The following is an 18,320-nucleotide window of genomic DNA, read 5'->3' on the forward strand; positions in this document are numbered from 1 at the left end:
CAGAAGGAATTTCCCAAGGTAAATGGGACCATCATATATTGATATCAGCTAGTTCTCTTCATTGCTTTCTCAGAAACCCTAATCCCTTTATGAGTTAGAGATTTGGCTTTTTGATTAGTCCAGACTCTGGTTAGTTTCTCAAAATGTTTCCCCCACTGCCTTGCAAGCAGGACAATATCATGAATACAGGGAGTGCTTAATAAATGTGAAACGAGGAGGAGGAGAAATAAGAAAGGAGAAGAATGCCACCTCTCTTACTTGTTATTTCAACCTCTGGTAATGGGACCCTCTGGTCTCTGCCAAGTAATTGGTCTCAGTACTTGACATCACTTGAAATCTTGCATAGAAATGTACTCAAGTCCTATCCATCTTCTTTGCTTATCATACTTCTAGGCATCTTCTTTTGTTTATCACTTCTTTAAAGGGGACATCTTTAAATCATACAACCCAAGTCTATTCTTTTCTCTTTTTAACTACTTTTCTCCTCCAGATGCACAACTCATGTGATGCCAACTTGTTTGCTGTTGTTTTCTGGACTCTGTTGAATAACTGCCAGCCTCCCATTTTGATGAGAATCAAGAAACTTGAGCATTGGATAGGTATAAACTGTAAACCTCACTTAAATATAAGCAATTGATCCTTCATTAACAGGATAATGAACCAAATTCCCTGTTCCTCTCCTAAGGATATTGTGAGCTTAATGAGACCAAACACACGCTTTGACTTTCATGCGTTCAATCTAAACTTGTTTTGGAGAAGTGAGTGGCTTCAGTTGAGAATGAATGACCTTGAATGTACTTTACTTATTAAAGGAAATGGAGCTATGCATGTCGAAGAAAAATGAAAAGAGGAAATTACAAGATAAAGGTTGGATCTATTTTTTACAACTCCTAGAATTGTGTATTGAAAGAGAATTCCACTGTGATGGGGATTTACGTCTTTTGGGTACATGAAATTCCTCCAGTTTGTCCTATTATGTAGCTCATCTTTTCACCGAAATCCCAGAGTGCTGACAGATCAAGAGGTTTAACATTTAAGATCCTTTCAGCATTCAGCAAACGCAATAAATATCAGAGGTGGCTTGGGTTGAATGTAAGAGCAGATTTTGTTTCTGCAGGAGAGAAACTTAAACCCACTGGCTTGCAGTAACTTTGAGGAGATTTTCTTCTGCACCTCGCTCCAAATGTGACTTGGTATTTTAATGAATTCTGTATATCTTGTTGCTTCCCTGAGGGTATCATTCTTGCCCAAGTTGCCACCTGAACAAGGGGTCATTTCTAAAACTCTTCTGTTAGTTCACTTAACAGAGGCTTCTGAACGTTTTGCTCGAGGGTTTGGAATTTATACCGACACCTCATCCTCTAAGACTGATTCTTGGGGAAACTCTTTGGAAATAGTTTCTGCTTCCTATTTAGATTGAAGACCATGCTTTTAGTGAAGAATGTCTCTGCCAGAAGGGACTTAAAATATCCATCTCAATGATTCTGTTTGTTTCTAGTGTGTATTTATTTATTGTGGCCAAATTGCCTTCTGTGAAATGCAGTATTGGTGTCATACTTATGCGGGCCAGGCTCCAGCTCCCTTGGAAAAATTGAATTACACAGCTGGCCAGAACTGACAGCATAAGCTTTGGCTCTTCCTGAGGCAAGCGTTATGGATGGCTTTTCACAGGCTGGTCTTTCAAATGTAATCTTCTGATTTAGGTCGGCCGCTATCTCTGTGTTAGGCAAAAGGGAATGTTTCAGAAATACACTGGGAAGATACTCTTGGCATATCTGCATAGCAAAAAATTAATTTCTCATCTGGAAGGCTAAATTCAATCCAGTTCCACCCCAAACTCCAAATATATGTGTTTCTGACATGGGACATCCTTAAACATATAAAGAATGAGATATGAGAGATGCTAATAATGGACTCCTTTCTCTAAATATACTCCAACCTGTGATATATTTAGATATTCTCCCCTTGGCTCTAGCACTCTCATGTTTCTGGGTTTCCTCTTTTGAATAATAATAACTGTTTTTTGGTAGAGCCTTTAATAGGTAATAATGTACATTATTTTAATGCTTCTGTCAAATTGTTATTATTGGGCATGAACTATTATTACACAGTACAACATGGGTGGATCTCAAGAATATTACGCTGAGTCAAAGAAGCCAGAGACACACATATACATACTGTATGATTCTATTTATAGACAATTCTAAAATAAGCAAATCAGGTTGCTTTAGGAGTGGGCAGTAGGGAGGGTTGACTGAAAAAGAGGATGGGGGGAATTTCTAGGTAGATGGAAATGTTCTGTGTCTTATTATGCACTCTTCTAATCTGACTGATGTGTTTAAGATCTGAGCCCTTTACTTTATGTGAATTACACCTAAATTTCAAAAAAATTATGATTTCTATTAGTATATATAGATGAGGATCCTGAGTTTTAGAAAGACCAAATGAGTTGTCCATTGTCACGTAGCTGAAGGAGAGAACTGTGCCTCAACCCAGGTGACGTAACTCATAAGTCCAGGTTTTTCCACTCTAAAACAATTTCTAAGAATGGTCATATTTACATTACTCCACTATGAGGTCAGTGAGTTTTCAGATACTTTTCTTCCTGGGAATAGAGATGGCTTTCCAAAAGCACATGAGTGGGTACTGGAATGAACAAAGAGAAGGGGGCCAGTGTCACAGATTCACAGCATGTGTAATGGTTAATGGCTAGTGCTGGAATCAAAATTCTCACTCTGCAACTGATTATGCATGTGATGTTGGGCAGGTAAACCTATCTGAGCTTCATCTTCTTCATATGTAAAATGGGTTGCTGTGAGGCATAAATATAACCATTCATAGACAGTCCATAGGTGTCTATGAATTATCAATGAATGTTTGCTATTATTAGTCACCATTTTGGTTAAAGGAGGAATAAATGCCCTTGTGTTATTCACAGGTTTACTGTATTATACTGTATTATTTACCTATATGTATTATAATGTGAAATCTTTGTCTCTACTATACCTGTCCAAGTGGCTACATAGTTAACTTATCATCATATTAAAGAAATGCAAGTAAAGCTAAGAGTCAGTAGTTCCAGTACTTCCCTCCTTGACTTCCTTGTTTTGGCAACGGGCATTGTCGAACAATTTATTACCATATGTACTTCATATGCAGTGTGTATAATGTCATGTATTTTTCCAAGTTCTGGAAGAAAATTCATTCTGAGTGTAATTCACTTATAAATCTATGATTCCATGAACTCTGGGAATGATTCACTGAAATGTCTTAATGTTTGTAAATGATTGTAGAACTGGAAGGGACCATCTTTTGGAAGTAATTAGTATATTGTATAGTTTAATGTAGGTAGACTTTCTTAAAGCAGGATATTCCATTTAAAAAGTGTTTGAGTATTACTCAAGGATTTAAAAAAAAAGAAGTCTTTTTGAGACATGATAAACAGAATATATGGCCTTTTTTTTTTTTTTCTCGATACGCGGGCCTCTCACTGTTGTGGCCTCTCCCATTGTGGAGCACAGGCTCCGGACGCACAGGCTCAGCGGCCATGGCTCATGGGCCTAGCCGCTCCACGGCATGTGGGATCTTCCCGGACCGGGGCACGAACCCGTGTCCCCTACATCGGCAGGCGGACTCTCAACCACTGTGCCACCAGGGAAGCCCAGAATATATGGCTTTGATGGTGAAGTTTGTTTTTCCAGCTTCATTTCTATTGTTATACATAGCATAGTAGACTATAAATGTTTGATTATTATATATCAGAACCCTCTTGAGCTGGCTCAGGTCACAAATCCTGCATGACTTGCAGGCTTGTCCAACAAGGTAATATATTTTAGATAAGCACTATCTGTTGAACAAAAAAGAAGAAGGAGTGAAAAGTTTGGAGCTTGATAGGAAATAAAGCACTTATATATTTTTTTTCATAAAGAAATACTTTAAATTTTCTGGTTCAAGATGCCTGACAACATCTGCAGCTTTTGTTTCCATGGCATGTTTGCATGGAGCGAAGCCTGGATACCCAGGACGATAGACAATAAGAATGTCTAGTCTATAATTCACAGCCAGGATTTTCCATTTTGAAACCCTTCAGCTGGTGACGCAGAGCTTGTAGGACCTTGCCTCAGAGGGATTTGGGGGAGATTTTGCCTTGGGGCAACAAAATTTAGAGTATATAAAGGTTTTTTTAAATGATTTGTTTAAAACTATGCAATATTTATAGATGTTATTTACATTAAGAGAGTCCAAGTACTCTTTCAGCCTGTAGAAAACTGTTGAGTTTCATACGTAGGGTCAGTTCACCATATCATCATATTAGTACTGCCTGTAAGCAATGTTATGAACCACAAAATTGATCTGAGATATTTTTCAGGCTGCTTGTCCCAGGCTTGTTAAAACTCTGGTTTTAGCCTCTGCCAATGAACACCTGGTTCCAATGTTTTACCACAAGTAATGGTTTGTCCCTTGCACAAGCCAAAAGGATTTTCGGTTTGCATTCTTCTCTAAGTGCAGGAAATATGCCTTCAAGGTCGACCAGCTGTCTCTTCAGGGTGTTCTGAATATGTGCTAAACATGATCTAATTGAAGATTTATAGTAAATATATGAGTTACATGTATTAGCCTCATTTAAGAGGTGCAGATACTGAGGCTTAGGGAGGTCAGGAAAGGTTCCATGTAGCCATTTGTGGAGGAATCACAAATGCATAAGTCAGATTGGACTGACTCTCAGTCTGTAATCTTTTACCTAAACTATATTGGTTCTTGAATAACCCAATCCTTTTTTTTTTTTTTTTTTTTTTGCAGTACACGGGCCTCTCACTCTCGTGGCCTCTCCCGTTGCGGAGCACAGGCTCTGGACACGCAGGCTCAGTGGCCGTGGCTCACGGGCCCAGCCGCTCCGCGGCATGTGGGATCTTCCCGGACCGGGGCACGAACCCGTGTCCCCTGCATCAGCAGGCGTACTTTCAACCAGTGTGCCACCAGGGAAGCCCCCCAATCATTTTTCTTTGTTTAGTTTGAGCTTTCCTTTCATAACACCCACAACCTCCTCCTTCTTCTTTCCTGCTCCCAGATTAGATCATGGAACATAGATAATGTTTTAGAACAGGAGGAAGAGTTCAAGTCGTCTGTTCATTTCAACAGCTACTTCCTTCTTAAGATTTGATCTTTACGTTGGCCCTTTGCTTGGCCCTTAGTTGTCTGCAAAGAAGATGGGGCAGGGGGCGGTGGTGGAGATGTGGATTACTTGGAACGTAAGAAAATATCACTAAGGCTGGAATCCCTAAAATGACTCTGGGGTGATATACACCTGCCAGCTCCCTCTGTCCTAGTGTTCTAGTTCTCTGTGTCTGTCTCTGGGAGTTTGCCTTGGTTGGAAAGGATAAAGAGAGCTACGTGCGCCTTTTAAAATAACAGACACTGTACGTATAGTATCTGGTTTAATACACACAACAGCCCCATGTGATTAGTATTATTTTCTTCATTTTGAAGAGGAGAAATCTCAGGCTTAGAGAGGCTTAGCAACTTGCTCAAGATCTCAGAGCTCATTCAGGAGAGTAGATTCTACATCAGTTTGGATTCCAAAAGGCAGTTTAGCACAGCACAGTGGGGAAGAGGAAGGACTTTGCAGTTAGATCCAGGCTTGAGTGAAACACCATGACTTTGAGGCGGTGAGGCCTTAGAGTAATTTATTTGACTTCTGTGTCCTCATCAGTAAACTGTGAATAATAAGAGTACCTATCTTTCAAGGTTGTTGTGAGAATTAAAAGACGTAATCTATGTAAAATTCTGGACCTTTAGTTAGCACTCAATAAGTGTTAACCATTATGACTGTTATAGTCCCTCCTCCCCCTGGGATTGAGGTGAAGCTCTCACCACTTCCCAAAGCTTCAGACTCACAGTTCTACTGCCTTTTGATCTCTATCTTCATGGATGGTCTGTCTACATCTCAAACCTTATATCTTCAAAGCCGAAATAGTTTACTCTCATGCCCCAAATCTGTACTTCTTCACCTATTTTCTGTTCTTTTTAATGGCATCACTGTCTACCTAATTAACCAAGAGTATTAGAAAGTGTGGATTTTATAGATAAGGAAGCTTAAGAACATTAGAGGTTAAATGATTGCTAATGACCACACAGAAAATTAGGACCCCAGCCAGGATGGAAATCCAGGTATAATGAGCTCTAAGTACTTTACCTTACATCTTTTTCCTTTTTTCCTTTCTTTCTTTCTTCACTCTCTCACATATTCACTCATTTTTTTTAAACCTTTCAATCCTATACTTTTAATTGCTTCTTGTCCTTTAACATTGCCTAGGGCCTCGAGTATTATACTGAATAGAGTGGTAATAATGGGTATCATTATTTTGGTTCTGATTTTCAAGGAGATGCTTTCAGCATTTCCTCATTTAGAATGTTTGATGTCAAGTGTTTTTTTTTTTCTTTTGTTTTTGCGTGTGTGTGTGTGTGTGTGTGTACGTGTGTGTGTTTTGTTTTATCAAGTTAAGGAAGCTAACTTCTATTTCTGGTTTACAAAGGGCTTTTTTGTTTCATTAAAACTGCTTGCTAGTTTATATTATAAAATGATTTTCCTGATTGAAGTAATCGTATGTTTTTCTCCTTTTCTTCTGTTAATAGACTGTATGACGTTTATACCTTTTCTTATATTTAACCAATCTTGCCTCCAAATCATCCAAATTTGTACTGTCTTCTAATATACTATTTGGCTTCATTTGCTGATATTTTGTTTACTATTTTTGCTTTAATTTATGAATAAAATGGGTTGGCAGTTTTCCTTTCTGAAATTTTTCTTGTCTGGTTTTGTTATATTAACTTCATAGAACAAATTGGGGAGGCTCTTTCTTTGTCTATTTTCTGAAATAATTTGATTAAGATTTGAATCATCTGTTCTTTAAAAATTTGATAGAATTCACTAATAAACTCTGGTTCTCTTTTCTTTGTGGGAAGAATATTGACCAGTGTTTCTATTCCTTTAAGAGTTATAGGACTAGCCATGCTTCCTATTTCTACTTAGTTTTAGTAAGGTTCCCCCCGCCCCCTGCCCCGGGAATTTGTGCATTTCATTTAAGTCTTCAAATTCATTATCCTAAATATGTCCGAAGTTTTATTTTATTATCTTTTTAATCTCTTTTGTGTCTGTAGTTATTTCCCCTTCTATTTATTTATAATACTGGTTTTCTATTACCTCTTTTTATTTCATCAAACGGGCCAGGAGGCTCTCTATTTTTTTAGTCTTTCCTTTGCTACTTTTAGATCTTTCCCTTGTGATGTGGAATAGTTTGACAATTTGAATTCTGATATAATCTTTACAGAATATGTTTATTAATTTAATCCTCCCAATGTCCACAGGTTTTTCCAGCACCAATAGCAACTCATTAGTTATTAGTCACAATAATCTAGCCTATGTCTCCATGTCACTTGGACCATTTGCATTGCTATAGCTGGGGTTATTAGATTTATTAGATTAGATATTAGATTTAGAACATAAAAGACCAGATTCCAGGTCTGCTTCTTCCTTGAGGTAAGATAGTTAAGCCCTGTGAACCCCAATTTGTCCACTTTTTTATTGTTAACTTTTCCTATGGGTCTATTTATTACAAAAAGTTGTATCTCTTTGCTGCTGCTTATCATCACTCCTTCCTTGCCTCCTTAAAAAAACAAACCAAACAACAAAACAAGCCCTTCTATCTTGGCTGTTCAGGGTCAAGAGAAGCTTCTGGAGGCTTAGAGGAAAAACTTGGGAGGTTTTAGTCTCCTGGATCTGGCAGTCAGATCCAAGAAGCTTGCTTAGGCTTCTCCTCTGCCATCCTGATCAGTTCTTGTAGTTCTTGGCAATTCCTCTCCCAAAAGACTTGTAAGCAAGGTCAAGCTAAGTTTGGCCTATAGGACAAAATCCAGTGCATCAGGTGCGACCAATAGGCATTAGTTCTGTTGAGCAAGATGTGTTTGTGTGCACGTATGTGTGCTTGGGAGGGGGTAGAATTTGGTGGGGAAAGTTGTTAGGCTCTTACCCCCTGGGCCATGGAAATCTCAAGCAAATAAATGCACAGCCAGATCCTTACAGGACTTGGAGATCATGCGTAGTTCAGTGGGGATGACAATAAGTATGAAATGAGATTGTGCCCTTAGAAGTGTTTTAAACAATAAAGCCTGTTGAAAATGGCAGGTATTCATAACATCGTCCAGTTTAATGGACCCTAATGTTTCAAAGCCCGCACCCCCATCTCCTTTACTCTCAGATGCTTCTACAATCGCTTTAGGTCTGCAGCATATCCAGGCTAGGGTGAAAAAACAATCTCAGACATGGCCCGAGTCTGCCGTTGGTAATGATATTTTGTTTACTTAATGTGGTTTCTTTCGGAAAAGCTTGATGACTCTGGGCTTCTGCCACTGAAAAGTAACTGCAAGTTTACTGAGCCCCAAGTCTGATTTGCAGGATGTTATTACCAAGCTACATCTGGAATAATAGAAGTTTATTTTCCAGAGATACCTGTCAGGAGGAAGTGAGAGCAGCACTTCCTGCCTTTTGACGCAAAGTCCTATTCACACATGATCTTCTGTCTAGGAAAGAGTAAAAACAATATTAGGACTTGAGCATTCAGACATCCTTTCTGCCCGTTACTCATTTCCTGTCTTCAGATGTTAGGGTATAGCTGTTAAAACAGTTACTGTATTTTCCGAAGGAAAAGAAAAACTATGATTACTTGCGATGGTGAAGAGCTTACGGGCAAATTGTTGGAGGATCAAGTCTGTAGACATTGTTAATCCATATTCTCTCAAGTACTTATTAATACCTAATGAATACACTTCAGTCCAATTGTGTGTGTGTATTGAATTATATGCTGTAGCAAACCCCAGATTTAATTTATGTGCAGTAAATGCATGAATGAAATGATACTTTATGCGCTAAGCACTGATGATTTTGACAGTTCCTAGAGTTAGAAAAGAGATGGGTGTTCTTGCAATACATGCTCTCATTTAAATTTCCTAAAACAGTAACAGCAACATAATAGCAATAGTTATATGTGAGTGCCAAGGGTGTGCCAGGCACTGTTCTAATGGCTTTGCATACATTTTAAAAATTATTTAATCCTCATGACAGTTCTACAAGTAGGTCGTATTATTATCAGGTGAGGTAACTGAGGTTCAGAGAGGTTACATACCTTGCTCACAGAAGCCCAGCTTGTAAAGTAGAAGATGTGGGGTTCGAACCCAGATTCTGTGACTCTAGAGCCCATTTATTAAACTAGTTCATTTTATTGTCTCTCTAAAGAAGACACTGTTTTCCTCATTTTCTAAATGAGAATTCTAAGATTTAGATATTGTAACAAACTGCCCCATTGTCACATAACTAATATGTAGCTAATAAGCATATAATAATAAAGAAATGTACAGCATGACTTTGCATGGTATACAACCATGACCTGCCCTCACTGTACTGGAGTCATTGGATTCCGCTTCTTAATGAACCACATTCCAGGAAGAACATAGAACATGACAGCTTGAAGGGATTTTAGAAGCAATCTGTTCTTCTGCATAGTAAAAGAATCTTTTCTGCAATGTGGGAGATAGCTCATCCAGTTTCTGCTTGAATGTCACTAGCAATAGCAAACTCACTACTTCACAGTGTTTTCTTACATTGAACCCAAATATAACATCTATAATTTGTCTTCACTGACTGCGGCTCTACCCTGCAGAGATACACAAAGTGAGTCTGTCACAGCTTTCTGTTCTTTAGGCCCCATCAATCTTCGCTTTTCTAGGTTACCTTCTAATAATGGTAACTGACCCTTATGGTGTTTACTATGCCAAGTTCCTTAGAAGTTTTTTTACTTATATTAACTCATTTAATCCTCACAATACCTATGAGATAGGTGAAAGAAATAACACATGAAGAAACTAAGTTATTTGCTCAAGAGCTTGGTGATAGAAAAGCTAGGAGTTGGACCCCAGCAGTCAGACTCCAGAGTTTATGCTCTTCACTACTATGAGCTAATGCCTCTCATTTAACCTATGTTTTCTTTATTTCTTGAATCTTTGACAAGCCGATTACCCTCTTTACCGTCATTTGAACATTGTCTAACCCATTAGGGCTTCAAGTATGGGCTGATCAAGGTGACAAAGAGGGGAACTATCCTCTTCTGAACACCATACATGTATCATTGGAGCCTAATGTCCTATTACTTTATTATGAAATCATAACCATGGCCATCCCTAGAACCTTTCTTCACACAAAACTGCTTATAATACAGTTCTCCTATCCTACATGTTACAATGATTTTTATTTTGAATACACAATAACAGAACTTTCCATCTTATCCCTATTATATTTCATTTATTTAGTTTGGGCTTGGGTGAAACTCTTAAATCCTTATTTTGTTATCTAAGGCATTAGGCCCCTCTTCCAGCAACTCTTTAGGGACCTAAAATAGTAAAAGCAACGTCTATGATGCCTGTCATACGTTAGGTCATCCATTAACTCCTTTAGGCCCTGAGAGAATGTGGACCAGGAACCCGATAACAACTGGATATCAGATGAGGAAGGTACTAGTGGTTCCAGCCTCCTTTTTGCCAGGCTTGTCTTTTTCTTTCTGTAAAGCCAAATATGTATGTTTCATCTGTTTATAAGGTGCTCTAAATGCTTTGTGTACTCTGCAGAGTAGAGCCACCATCAGAGAGTACAAATTATAGGAGTAAGATTTGGATTCGTATAAGAAAAACATTCCAGACAAAAAAGTCTTTTTAAAAGCATGACTTCTAAAATTTTCATGGTTGGACAAACAGGATCCATTCAGGCATAAGCATCTAGCCATGTGTAGAGGCAGCATCCAGAGTACAAGGAAAGAACACGGAACGTGATTAGGACTGGAGGCTTTGGAGCCGGACTCCCTCAGGTCAGATCCTGGCTCTGCCAATTGCTGCTGTGTGACCTTGGGCAAGTCACTTCAGCTCTCCATGCCACACTCCCCTAGCTTGTGAGGTAGGCATTATAATATTCCTACTTCATAGAATTGCTTTTAAATAAGCTAGTATACTTCAGACATTTAGAGTAGGGCCGGATGCATAGTGAGTAGTCAATAGCTGCTGGTTAGTATTCTAAAGCCCTTTGTTCAAACAAGGCCCACGGCCTGTTTGGGTAAATAAAATGCTGTTGCAATGCAGCCACACTGATTTATTTACATATTATCTGTGTGTCTTTCATGCTACAATGGAAGGAAGTAGTTGTGACCAAGACCCTAAGGACCAACAAATTTTATATCTGGCCCTTTACAGAAAGAGCTTGCCAACCTTCATTCTTCAGGATAGAGGACAAGGATTTCTGAGCCTCATCTGTTACTCCTTTGTCTTGAAACCTTGGATCAGTGACAGATACTCTTTGGCCTCTGCTACTTCTGTTATAAGCCTCCTTCTCCTGAAAGACAAATCTGTGAAAAATCATATCTTGGAGATCCTACTAACTTTGTCTTTCATTTGCTCAAAACTTCTGTGTTTTAGAGCCAGACTTTTGTGTTAATTTCTGTGGACATAGATGAGAATATCATTTTTTTATTTTTTCTAACACTAATGAACACTTAGCATGTGCTGACCTCAGTTCTAAGCCCTTCGTATGTGTTAGTTCATTTAATCCTCACAGCAACTCTCAGAGGCCGGCACTACTCTTTATCCCCACTTTACAGATGGAGAAATGGAGCCACCAAAAGGTTGAGAAAATTGTGCCAAGTTCACACAGTTGGCAGGTGGCAGAGGCAAGATTCGAAACTATGCAGTGTGGTTCCAGAGTGTAGAGTTTTCACTTCTACTGTAGTCACTCAACTCTGAGGACCTTATGATTCCACCAGAGAGACCTATATGTGAACAGATAACTGCACGTGATGTGTAAGTGTTTAAATATTCATAAGATGAACCAGCACAGTGCCTTGCATGGCATAAGCCATCATCATCATGTTTATGTCCTGATGCTGTTAATAGCAGTGGAGATGGCCACAAACCATGGTTGGAGCTTAAGGGAGGCATGCCTGGAGGACTTCAAGAAGGAAATCTTACCTGAATTGAGACTTACTTGATATTAAGAGGAGTTTGCCAGAAAGCTTTCCGTGCAGAGGAAAACACATGTGCAAAGAACGGAGGCATGTTCAGAGAATTAAATGGTATTTCCCTATGGCTGGTGTGTGGACAATGGGGACCAAGAGGTAGTCAACTGATAGGAAGTGGGCAGGGCCAGAATGGCTCTGTAGGAACTGGGACAGACCCAAGTCCTTTAGTGAGTGTCTATTTCAGAGCAGAGTTCTATATCTGTCTGTTTGTTTATTGTCAAACACACACCCGATCCTGCTCATATACACTGGAATGTAAGCACCTCAAGGGCAGGCACCCAGTCTGTTTTGTTCACTGAAATAACTCCAGCACTAAAGGCCATGCCCATAGCAGGAGCTCATTAAATGTTTGTTCAGTTAATGGATAACTAAACCAATCAGCACCCTTCTGGGTGGTTGTAGGACTCATGGCATAGGATACTTTCCCTGGGTCCACCTGTCATCCCTGGTGACAATGAGGTTGCTTTGTTGAAGAGTCAAGGCAGGTCACCTCAAAGGACTATGCTGTCGAAAATAGGGTAATTTTTGAGTTAGTTTTTAAATTAGAGGCTTAGCAAATTCATAACCAGTTTATTTTAGTCCTGACTCCACATATGAAAATTCAGCATCCTCACCCACAGTGTCCTTATGACCTCATGCGAACCTTTCGTTCATCCTTCAGATGTCTGAAAATCCTACCCTCAAGGACCCACCTGGCAAAATATAAGTGAAAAAAATATTGGAAAGTGAATGAAAACAATGATTCTTCTAGGCCACTGTGCCAAAGTAAAGAAAAAGTAACCTAAGTATATAAGCTCAACATAGGTTTATTTTCATTTGTCAGGTGCCCATAGGGCTTGGTAAAAAGTCAGAAGGCACATCTCCCTAAGGCCTAAGGATTTGGCACACATTTTAACAGTGATGGGCCTCTCACTGATGTGGCCCTCTCCCGTGGCGGAGCACAGGCTCTGGACGCGCAGGCTCAGCGGCCATGGCTCACGGGCCTAGCCGCTCCACGGCATGTGGGATCTTCCTGGACCGGGGCACAGACCCGTGTCCCCTGCATTGGCAGGCGGACTCTCAACCACTGCGCCACCAGGGAAGCCCGATGTTAAATGTTTAACAGTGATTTCCCAAGGGATCATCGAATGTTTGAAGGGTAGGAGCCTTATTTCCCACCTCTGACATGTGAGGAGAATGAGGTCTAGAAGGTGAAATAACTTGCCCAGGGCTGGAGAGGTAGTTAGCGACAGGGCTGGAACTGGGACCAGATCCCTGACTCCCAGGGCCAATTCTCTTTCCAGTTCACCGCTCAGCCTCCTGAGAGATGAGCTATAGTTTCTGAGAAGCTTATATTACCTCTTTCATCATTTCTTGGTCTTTTTGGAAATATTGATGATCTCCTTCTACATCTTTCCTAAGATGACCCAGGAAACGGCATTAAGAGAAGTCTCTTGCGTATTACATTGAGTCAGCAAACCCCATTGTCACCAACTTGTCCCCAATTTTCAAGTTTCACTGAAGGTCCGAATACTCAGGTTTCTTGGCTCCAGCTGATGCCTTTTCCCTTTAATCACATTAGAAAATGTACATTTCGTGTTCACATCCCCTAGAGTAGTGAAATATTTCTTTTCCTCCTGTAATCTGGAAATCCCTTTTTTGGTTGTTATTTTTAAGAAGAAAACTTGCACATAACAGAGGGACTTGCTGGTTCTTCAGAAACCAGCCTGGTAGGAGAGTTGATTGGATTTGCCCTAAGCATTTCCTCATTAGTAGCCTGTGTGTGCTTTTCCTTTCAAATGTCACCTGGCCTCCTCAACAAAGATTTAATTGTGGCAACTTGGGGCCTTTGCAAACATGGGCTTTCCTGAATGTTCTTTTGAAATCTTCACAACTGTGCACCTTTCAGATGAAAAACTGGAAACATATTGAAAGTGACTTGGTGCATTATTGGTTTGGAGACCACTTCTCATTTCCCTTCTCCCTCTTTTTTGTAAGGGAAATTGGAATTTTAATTGCTCAACCATGGTTTTTAATTCATGATGCCCAGAAAGGGCATGGTTTATTCATTAGTCCTGATTATGAGGTGCCCTGAGCCTGGGCCTGGCTGCTTCTTGATCAGTTTCAGTAGTTCTTTGCCTGAAATTACTGTCTGTAAACACGTGGTGGTCTAATTATGCAGACACTAGCTGTTCAGTTCTGCCAGGTTAAACCCTCTATTATACATATGACAGTGCCTTAAAAGGCATTTGTTGAAATGCCATAGTTTACTAGTTCAGCCTTACAAAATCCAGCTCTCTTATGTTATAGGCAAATAGCCTCTTAATTGAATGTTTTCTCCCAGTACATTGAAAACGTTGGCTTAAATACACAGACACACACACACACACACACACACACACACACACTCATCCAATTAATTTTTTTTAAAGTGAGAAACAGTATTGCTTCATGGTTAAAGGTAAGGACTCTTTTTCTTCCACAGTAATAGCCTCCCCTCCCACCAACTTTTAGCCAGGTTGGCATAGAATTGTCCAGAGTTAAGAGTAAATTTCTTTTCCATGTCGAAGTGGCCATGTGACTAAATTCTGGCTGATGGGTTGTAAGTAGATAGTGTGTCAGCTTCTGAAAAGTGACCCTGAAGGAAGAAGGGTAGTGTGTCTTTGACTTTTTCCTTCTTCCTACTGATGGGAATTTGGTCATGATGGCTGGAACCCAAGCAGCCCTCTTGGGTCATTAGATGGCAGGTTAGCAGTGTAGAGCAGGAAAGGAGCAGAAGCCTGAGGACCTAAAAACTTCAGGGAGCAGAGTTGCCCTAGCAGCCCTTTTCTTTCACCCTAGACTTTTGGTAAAAGCAAACCTCTATATTATTTAATGCACTGTAATTTGGGGCACCTATTGCTGTCAAATCTAGTCTTAGGTAACATCTTACCCTCGCTGAATTAGACCACACTCATTATTTTGATTGCAATGTGTAGAAGTTTCAGGACACTAAGGCCCAAGGAACCACGGAAAGTTTTCACACTCTCTTAATTTCCTATTAGAGGCACTGTGTCACAACACCCAGACATGGCTGCAGTGCTTTTACTGTCTGAATGAGGGGACTTAGCCTCAGGCCTCAGTTGGTGATTGGAGAGGGCACTGCTTGACAGTAGAATTATGCTCATAACTGTTGGCCAAATCTTGTAGAAACTACTTGGAATATCCCTCAGAAGGGATAGTCTGACAAGTTTATTACTTCCCTTGGGCCAGAAATTGTGAGCCTCTGGACAAATCCAAGACAATTTTCTTTTGCTCCCATTGCTATACCCAAGAACAAGTTTCTCCACTTCCTATAAATATCAAAAAGAAGCAGGACTCCTGAACAAAGGAACTTGAAGCAGGATTGTGGTGTTGTTGCTTGTTCTTCCTCAGGATAGATATGGAAATAGTTCAGTGATCTTAGTGTATCTTGCTTAGGAGCAATGATGATAATCTCTTAGTCTCCTTTATTTCCTTGAACTTGAATCTTATTTTCTGGTGGTGCTAGAGATCTCAAGACTCATTTAGGGATTTTGCTGAGCTGTCTTCCCAACACTGGTGAAAAGGAGAGATGACATCTAAAGCTCTCAGAGGAAACATATATTCTAAGGAAGAGTGCCTGATTTCATACTTGGCACATCATGAAGAGTATGATAAATGTTCTTCTTTATCCCCCTTCCAAACTGAGGTCCAATTTTCCTTTCCTATGGAATTGTGATAGAAATGATAAATCAGAGTACATTATATAAAAGAAGGACTGTTATTCTTACCTCTATTTTTAAAAGTCCTAGCTAGCCTTTACGGCCAAGGTCAAATGCCACCTACTCCATGAAGCATCCCTGGATTCCCACCTCCACAGCGCTCACCCCCTACTCCAGCCAGAAGGATAATAATACAATCAAAGTAGAATCTTCAATCTCAGGTGATACTTGAATTTCCCATATATCAATAAGTATAATTCTACAATATACAAAACTAAGCAGAGTTCTAGCTTCTGCAAAAAAACATTTTAGAGATGGAAATTCAGTACCTTCAAAACAGAACTTATTGATTCCAGTTTTTAGACAGCTTAATTCTGTCCCACTAAATTTTCTGCATTTGTTTGTAGGTATATCTGTGCTCCTCTTTAAATACACTGCCCAGAAATAAACAATGTTCCTTGAAATACACTGTCCATGAATCACCTTTCTTCTTCTGTAACTACAACCTGTCCTAACAGGTTTGCAGCAACCATGGAGCTGTTTTCTCCCAGTTGCACTTATATTCAGCGAAAGTTCTGAAATCTTCTTTTTAAATATGTGTTGGTGCTAAGTGACATCTCCTCTGTCTTAAATTCATGTGGCTGGTTTTGATATTTAGTTTGGGTCCTCCAATATATAGATCCATATTGCATGCATGTGGGTGTGTTTGGTCTGCTTATTAAAGTGTTGCAAACCTAACCTGTCACTCAAGCCCCTAGATCCATTTGTCTGATGAATTCTTCCAAGGTCCTTTATTCTTATTATAGCTCATTCTGCTTTATGCCACAGTTCATGAACTTGTTTTAAGCGACTGTCTTAGGTGGGGTTCCCTAGAAGCAGAGCCTCTGTCTGGGGAATCGGGCAGCAGCTCTATAGTCTCCCAGGTTTGACAGCTTCTGATGGTCCAAGAGCAGTTTTCCAGAGCAGGAGGGCAGCTAAGAATTGTTCTCAGCCCACACACAGCAGCTAGGATATAGGTGCCCTAGCTGCTGAAAAGGATCTGCTGGGACACCAACAGCATCCACTACAGTCAGCCATGATTTTGTAACTCTTAAGTGTGGAAACCATGTATTGTTTATTCCTGCAGTCTCCGTGAGCCTGAGTCCAAGTCTTACACAGGGAGGGCACTAGTTTGTGGAATTGAATCACCAAAGATCTGGAGGAAGTGCCCCCTGGTTTGCACCCATTCCAATCCACTGCCATTTGTAATAACAACTACCTCTAAGGGACTTAGTCAAATCCCTCCCCCAGCCCCAAGCAGCAGAGAACCAGACCATGTAAGTGACAGAGAGAAGGATATGGAAGCTTATATTGCATATTCCAAGAATCCAGTTTCCCTGTCAACTTGAAAGCTGTCTAAGAACCAAATGCTTAAATTTAGAATTGGCAAATACTACCTTAGTAAACATATCAAAGAGCAGAATTTTAGTCTGCTCCATTCAGCTTTTAAACGATCTTGTTTCTTTAAATTTTATAAAGTAATATATGCATATGGCTAAACATGAGAATGGTATAAAAGAGTAATACATGAATAGTAAAGGTCTATTTTTCCATCGTCTTGACGTGCAGTTCCACTCCTAGAGCTAACTACCGTTAACATTTTCTTGGATTTCTATCCAGAAATAGTTGTAGCTATACGGGGATAAATATCTATGGTTTTATACACAAAATGAGTACAGTATATGCACTGTTCTCTAAAGTTTTTTTAGACTGTTAATAGATCTTATAGGTTTTTCTACATCAACGCCTCTATAGCTACCTCATTTTTTTAATGAATGTATAAACATCTTACAATTTATTTAACCTGTCCTCTTTCTTTTTAGTGGACATTTAGGTTGTTTCTAGTTTTTGGCTCATACAAGTAATTTTTTTGCCATCACAGATTTTTACCATTACAAAATAAGTGTTCTTCTGTGTATTTCTTTGCATATATGTTCTTTCTTTAAATTTTTTAAAATTTTATTTATTTATTTTTGACTGTGTTGGGTCTTCATTGCTGTGCACAGGCTTTTCTCTAGTTGCAGCAAGTGGGGGCTACTCTTCATTGCGCTGCGCGGACTTCTCATTGTGATGGCGGAGCATGGGCTCTAGATGCACGGGCTTCAGTAGTTGTGTCATGCGGGCTCAGTAGTTGTGGCTCGAGGGCTCTAGAGCGCAGGCTTGGTAGTCGTGGCGCATGGGCTTAGCTGCTCTGTGGCATGTGGGATCTTCCCAGACCGGGGATCGAACCTGTGTCCCATGCATCAGCAGGCGATTCTTAACCCCTAAGCCACCAGGGAAGTCCCTGCATATGTGTTCTTAATACTATTAAATTGAAAAACCTATCCCTGCGTCTCAACAGAATAATGGAGACGTGGATAGTTAATGTAGCCACCAGATTCCCTACATCTATACTGAATAACTGTGTGTCTTTTAGCCTAAGATATGCTTTCTTACTCTCTGCCCATTTGTTTTTCAGCCTCTTGCCCAG

At 39.9% G+C, this 18,320-nt stretch overlaps 1 protein-coding gene across 1 annotated transcript in view; it reads left to right on the forward strand.

Moving 5' to 3' along the window:
* The window catches only part of SNTB1 (syntrophin beta 1), a 221,247-nt gene that overhangs the window by 79,649 nt on the left and 123,278 nt on the right, over positions 1-18,320 (forward strand). The window lies entirely within an intron of this gene.

The sequence above is a fragment of the Mesoplodon mirus genome (assembly GCF_964341445.2).
Source record: "Mesoplodon mirus genome assembly, chromosome: 16".
NCBI classification, from domain to species: domain Eukaryota; kingdom Metazoa; phylum Chordata; class Mammalia; order Artiodactyla; family Ziphiidae; genus Mesoplodon; species Mesoplodon mirus.